Raw genomic sequence first — 6,700 nt, 5'->3', positions numbered from 1 at the left:
ATCTCAGCAAACTAAAAATGGTCCACTTAAAATGTTGCTCTTAGCAGATATTATTTACCATTTTTCTGACAAGGTGAATCCAAAGTATGAATCAAACTTCGCAGCACAAAGCTTGTTAGTTACCACGTTAGTAAATCAGCTCACCTAAATAATCTTGAGCTTTTGACAATGATGCAGCCTTCTGGATTGAAAATTCAGCTCCAGTGTGTGCAGTGGACTTGATCTACTGACATTTCAAAGGATTGAGATCCTATTTCTGATGGTTCAGTTTATACTCAACTATAAACTACTTTCGGCAGTACTGAGCTGAATACAAACAGCTGATGTTCAGGTCTGGAGTCAAACAGTCTGTCTCGTCTAGCCTAAGTAGAGTAGGTTAGGGAAAGCACATCATTTGTACATGTTTTCCAACAGAAAATAACAAGCAAACACAGGAATACATGGAGACAAATAATGCTGCACATAGAAAGAATGCTCCTGGGAACTGCTTTTTGTTTGTTTCAACTTTTCCATTTGGAAGGCAAATCTGATGTTTTCAGTCCATACCTTCAAGCTTATTCCCAGAATAAAAAGCTTGTGTTAGAGTTATGTGATTTCTGATTTTCGCAGAAGGTCTGGTATTGTTTGGCAATAAATTGCATTTTATACAGATACAGTTATGAATCTGCTCAGATCTGACAGCCCTTAATTATTCAAGACATGAACTAATAAAATCTACATCTGGAAACAATGTCACTGATTTTGGCACTGGAAAATCTGACTTAATGTTAAACACATAGTTTTAAATGCAAAGCTTTGAGAGATATTAATACAACTGTAAAGTCCTTTTACAGTAAATTTTAAAATACACTGCACATACCTTTTATTTAATAGTTACAATGTTTCACCACATTTCAGTGTGCTGCATTCTCTCCATAAATCTACCAGCTGAGTTTTCTTGTCCCAAAAATCTGATGCTTGCTCTTGTGTGATTCTTTCAGCGTAGCCGTGACAGGGAAGAGTACTTTCCAGGATTCAGAACTTGGCTGTTTTCACACTGCTTGACTGGGTTTTCTGATATACGATCAAGATCATATCTGCATCGCTTGCAAATATGCTTGTCAAGATGCTTACTCTTCAAATAGTCACGAGGAAAGGAAAACAAGGATTTTCTGTTACTGTCCTTTTCACATATAGCCAGGGACATTTTGAAACTAATACAGAATTGCTTTAGTAAATAAATATTCAACTTTAGAAAATCTAAGCTACTGGATGAGCCAATAATTAATAGATCTGAGAGTTACTAGAAAATTTTCTAATGGAAAAATAAGCTCATTTTTAAATAAACTCTAAGGAAAGCCAGATACCAGCCTCAGCTCAGTAGTGTTCATAGCATGTGGAATAAAGTTTTCCAGACCATTTGAATTCTGGGCAATTTTTTTATTAAAATGATAGATGGCTGAAATACATTCCTGCCATATTCACCAATGGCATTGCTGGCAGAACTGTCAACCACAGAAGATGCCTTCAGACTGAGGGTTTTGTGCTGCATTTTTTTTCCCCATACTAAGACTGGTAAACAAGTCTAATAAGTTTAGCAAATACCTTTCTGCCTCAGCTTAATTAGACTGGCATTTTATAAGAGCTTGTTATTGTAAATCATCCATCGCTTTGATTAGAATCCATATATATGGAATAAGGTGGAGTCAGTTCAAAAAGTATGGTGTTACAGACACACTAGGGTGTGCTTGGAAACCACGCTACCACCTGCCATACTGATTAGATCATCTACTGGTGTGAAGAGCTTCAAACTTAACTTCCCAATAGTATCTGGTAGCACAGCACTGTCAGCACTGCTGGCATGAAAGCAGAGAACAGCTATTATACAAAATGGAAACAATCAAACCCTGGCAAAGTGTGCTGTGACCAGCCTGTTGAAACCCAGTGGGCTTTACTGCTGAGTTCCATGCAACCCTGTCTGGAAAAATACTGCAGAAAGAGTGAAAGGATGGGGCTCTTTAAATGATGAAGTTTCAGTAGATAGCTTTCCTCTTGCTCATCGAATTTTCATTAAAACCCCTAAAAAGCTTTAAATATTTAAATAAGCACATCAGTGTTTTGAACCCCGAAACTGTTTTTCTCAGCAGGCTACTTATGGAAACACATGGTGTTTCTGAAGGTACACTGTACACCTATAAGATCTATTCATTCAATATAAATTCCTCTGTCAGTCCCCGAAACTTGGAAGGTGCAAACATAGTTTTAAAATGGCATCACTTCCATCCACACGTAAGCTCTGCAATGTATTTCTTGGCCGTGTTCTGCAGCAGGCCTGCGTAGATGTTTTTTAACATACTGAGGTCCCAAGTCAAGCACTGCTTATTGATGAGTGGTTTGTGAAGTTGCTCTTTTTTTTTTTTTCTTTTGGTTTATTCATCTATTTTTACATTTATTCATCAAGCGGGAGATAAAAGAGTCACATAATGGTACAGAATGAAGTAACAAAGTTGTTCACAGCAATTAGAGCAATTATACTAAAAAATAACAGCTTCTACCCTTAAGGACTGAAAGTAATCAGTCAAGTATGCTATTTGCAATGTACAAGTTGTTTGAATTCATACAGGGAGTTTTGCTAGCAAAAAACACACAATGAAGGGTCAGAGGGCAGCCCTGGAGAAAATAAGAGAAAAAAATGCAAAGTTTGGGTCTCTACTTATTTTCCTTCAGGCATGCTTGGTTCATATTTTCAAATTTGTCCTTATAGATATAGTTTAAGCAAAAACTATGATCTTAATATAAAGCTATGCATTGCCAGGAACTGGATTTTAAAGTAAATCTCACATATTGTAATGTAAAGCACAAAAAATCAATGTGTCAGAGGCAATATCTGATCTTGGTTCTGATGTGCAAAACACATACTCCTTGTAGCATTCAAGCACAAGTTCAACGGCATTCATGTTTCCCAGGAGTGAAAAATGAGGGCTCTGTCACATTTCATAGTCAGTTACTATATTTGAGTGAGGGCATCAAGTTTAAAAGTACCTAAGTGGCTCCAACTAACAGTGACATTATTATCTTTCCACTATAGTATCATATACCTGCTTACAAATGACATGATTTTAAGTAAGATTTGGCATTTTCACAGCCTTTCTTTCCCTCTTCTGGAAAAATGCTGACATTGAATCAAAATCAGACAAAATGCTGAAATTGAATCTGTGACACGGGTATTGTTGCAATATCAACAATGTGATGTCATCATCACGGATTTGTGACTTCACTGCAAAGTCCAGAAGAAAGCAGAGGTGTGCCCTGAGAACATTTAAACATTAAAGGAAAATTAATTTGGACCTCAAATTTCTATTTCTTTCTCTCTCTCTCTTTTTTTTTTTTTTTTGTGAATTTTATTTTATTTTTAAAGAACAAAAATAAGGAGTTAAATCTGTATTTCATTAGCCAACCACCCTCTTTTCCCACTGCAGATAGCAATATCAGCTAATTATTTCACTGGAAAACATCCGCTAACCTTTTTGTGAATGGATATATTTTAATGGGTACTCCCTCTTTCCCATCTTAAATACAGGGTGTCATGTGAGTTCTTCTGCATTCCTTAGACATTTTAGCTAGCATCAGTGAAAATATCACAAATGTCTACAAATGGTTTGTTTTTTAATTCCTTCTGAGATCATCTTCTATCAAGTCCTGGAGCTATCTGAAGGTTCTTGACTGATCTAATTCCTTCCTGATTCTTCTAGTACCTTTCTCACTTGTTAGCTGTTTTTCTCCTGCATGCAGCAGAAGTATTCCTGCTTCCTCAGTTTTCCTTGGTGAGCACAGATACAAGGAAGTCATTGAGATTCCTGGTTCTGTACGCTTGCTTGCCCTGTCTTTCGAAGCCTAGAGTGTTGCCCCAGAAAGACTGCTTGGTAGGACTGCAAAATCTTTTATTCATCTTCACAGCTTCTGCAGTCCTGGTTTCATTTTCACTAGTGGTTTTCCAAGGCTGTTCCTTGTATTCATTGATCAACACAAAGGTAGTGTTTCATCTACAAGGTTAGTGTCTTCATACACACTTTTCTTTATCAGTCCCTGTGTTTCCCTGTTCAGCCATGTCTGGAGTTTACTACTTTTAGTAAATATTTATTTCTTAATGTGTTTTATTTTATTTTATTTATTTTATTCTATTTTTCACAAAGGGCTTGGAAAGCTGCTTCTCAGTGCTCAGTTTTGCTTTCATCTGCCTTATTCTTATTTTATCCAACAGCAGATTTTTATCAGTATAAACTTTTCTAAGATTTTAATGGCTGAATTGGACACTGGTGTTTTCATTCGGGAAATGAAATGCCACTCTTTATTGCTGACAAGCACAGGCCAACTTGTGAAATCCTGATGAAGTTAATCATTCGATTCCACTGGTGCCTGATCTGTAAAATCTGAGCCTGATTCCTTCTTGCTGCTGTGTATCCACATTGAATTAAGTGGTTTCTGCAAATGAAAATGAATAAAATATGCTCATGATTAAACAGAGACAGAGGTTTGCTGTTTCCTGTCCTCCTGCCACATCTTCTGTCCCAGCCAACAGCACGTCATGCTCAAAAGTGCCTCAGGCATCAGAAAGACCAGAGATCATTCTGGGTCTAATCACTGCCTCAGGTGGACAGGACTTCCCCCGTATGGGTTGATAAAGTTCAGCATTAATCATATGAGGTGGTCTACAGTGTGCCTTGACTGTTGCAGTCATGGCCTGGCTGGGGCTACGTACGTGTCAGGATTAGTTGTAGGCAGGTTGTTGGGGATCATGGGCTGGATCCTCGGCTGAACCAGGCAGGAATCACCTGGTGTCTTCACGCTCCCCAGTAGATGTCTGTTCCTGCTTACTCACTGCAGTGTCTTTGCACAGGCTAGAGAAGTGGTCAAACTACAGTTTGACCTCTCAGAAGGTTTAGAGAGAGATGATCCTGGAGGAGGACAGAACCCCAAAATAGTTTCAATTTTGTATTACTCAAATAATGTCTAGGGTTTAATAGCCAGTCCCCAGGAGCAGATGCCACAGTGCTGAGATAGGTACCAGAGATGAGGCCTCTGCATGTCTCAGAAGAGGAATTTCAACAGAGAACAGAGACAGGGAACTCTTCAGCCATCCAATACCAAATACTGGTGAGGGTGGACTGGCAGAAAATGTCTTTTTTAATTAGGTGCACCAGAGAAGGTCGGGGAAACCCACCCTGTGCTTAGGATAAGTTGTTAGGCTCAGTCTTTTTCTGTAAAAGATGGGTGGAGGAGTTCACAATTTCTATAATAGCAGAGGTTAGAGCTGCTGATAAAGGCATAAAGCAGAGGGTGGAGGAGGAGAACTGTCCCTGTGGTAAATTCCCTAACCACCTGTCATGAAACAGGAGCAACAGTGCTGCTGAAAATTTTTGTCTAACAGAAGGGAATTCAAGTCTCAGGGACCAGAAAGAACAGGAGAGGGAAAAGACCTGGTGGTAAACGGGAACCCTGGCTGTTCTCATGGATTTATTTGCAAGTCTTATATGAGAGAGCTACAGAAACAAGCCCATGGACTCTTTCCTAATAGCTAATCATTACCAGCAAAGGCACAGCTGCCTGGAATCCCAAATTCCTCCTAGAGTGGAGGGAGAAAGTCAGCAGAAAACAAATTCACCAGATGTTCTTCTACTGGATTTCACAGTTAGTGCTCATGCTTAAAGAAAGCTATTGTATGGGAGTGGTGAAAGACATGATTCAACACTTGTGATCAATTTAGAGGTTAACGAGCTCTTAATTGCAGATTGTGCTTTTTCACTGCCCATTAAAGTAAGGTAAAATTTCTATAGAAACAAAACAACAACAACAACAACAAATCAGCCATAATAACCCAAGAGTCCCTCTGATCTTAAATCCTCTCATTAATGGTCTGTTAGTTTTAAGACAGATATCATTAGCGGCTCACTGCTGAGTGTAAGCTCTTTGGCTCTAGAGCAATAGCCCAACTTCTGTTGTGTGAATTGGTGTACAAGTTTCAGGAGGCCATTTATTTCAACATTTGGCTATGACCTCACGCAAGCCCACTGATCTCTTGCTTCTTCCTGTCACCACAAGGCACATCTAATTCCTTCCCTAACTTGGGAACAAAACACCCTAATACAAAGAAATCTCAGAAGAGCAAGCTGCAGTAGGCACACTGCAAACAAGTAGGATATACAGCAAACATACACATTGAGCTCGTTCCTTGCACGATGGCTCATTTCTGCAAGCATCCACTTTGGAAAGAGTGTTTAAAAATGGTAACTTCAATCTGTAGCTGTAGACATAAGCAAGCCATACACTTACCCTGTGTGAATAATCTGGCCTAGGAACTGGAACGTTTTTTCAATTAGATGGACTCAAAATTTAGCTTCTGTGCAGCTCTTTTTTGATTTACTCTGAATCCACAGACAAACTGATCTGTGAATAGCCATTGATTTTGCAGAGGGATTTGATTTGAGGAATTATGGCCTAGATTCATCATACCAATGACAGATTTTCATACTTTGGATTTTATTAATGGCATGTTCTTTGCTTGTTAACATTCAAAGGAGATCAGTCACAAGGTATTCTGCTGCTAGAGTTTTCTGGAGCAAGGACAGCATATATGGAGACAGGAGTACATGTCAGCTTGTACCAGCCTCAGAGAAACACAATGCCTTTACTGTCTGGGAATAATCGGAAACGGGTCTAAATT

At 38.9% G+C, this 6,700-nt stretch overlaps 1 long non-coding RNA gene across 2 annotated transcripts; it reads right to left on the bottom strand.

Moving 5' to 3' along the window:
- Positions 1-4,187: 4,187 nt before the first annotated feature.
- On the bottom strand, positions 4,188-5,527 carry LOC310898383. 2 transcript variants are annotated; one of them, XR_014583263.1, is made up of 3 exons: positions 5,045-5,527; positions 4,739-4,934; positions 4,188-4,461 (listed from the first exon to the last, which is right to left on the bottom strand). It is a non-coding gene; the product is annotated as an uncharacterized lncRNA (long non-coding RNA). The 2 variants fall into 2 exon arrangements; XR_014583264.1 differs by having other exon boundaries at positions 5,201-5,527.
- Positions 5,528-6,700: the final 1,173 nt, after the last annotated feature.

Source organism: Anser anser (genome assembly GCF_964211835.1).
Source record: "Anser anser genome assembly, chromosome: 4".
Taxonomy (NCBI): Eukaryota; Metazoa; Chordata; class Aves; order Anseriformes; family Anatidae; genus Anser; species Anser anser.
Note: the sequence above shows the minus strand (reverse complement) of the source record. Positions and strands in the feature narration are given on the sequence as shown.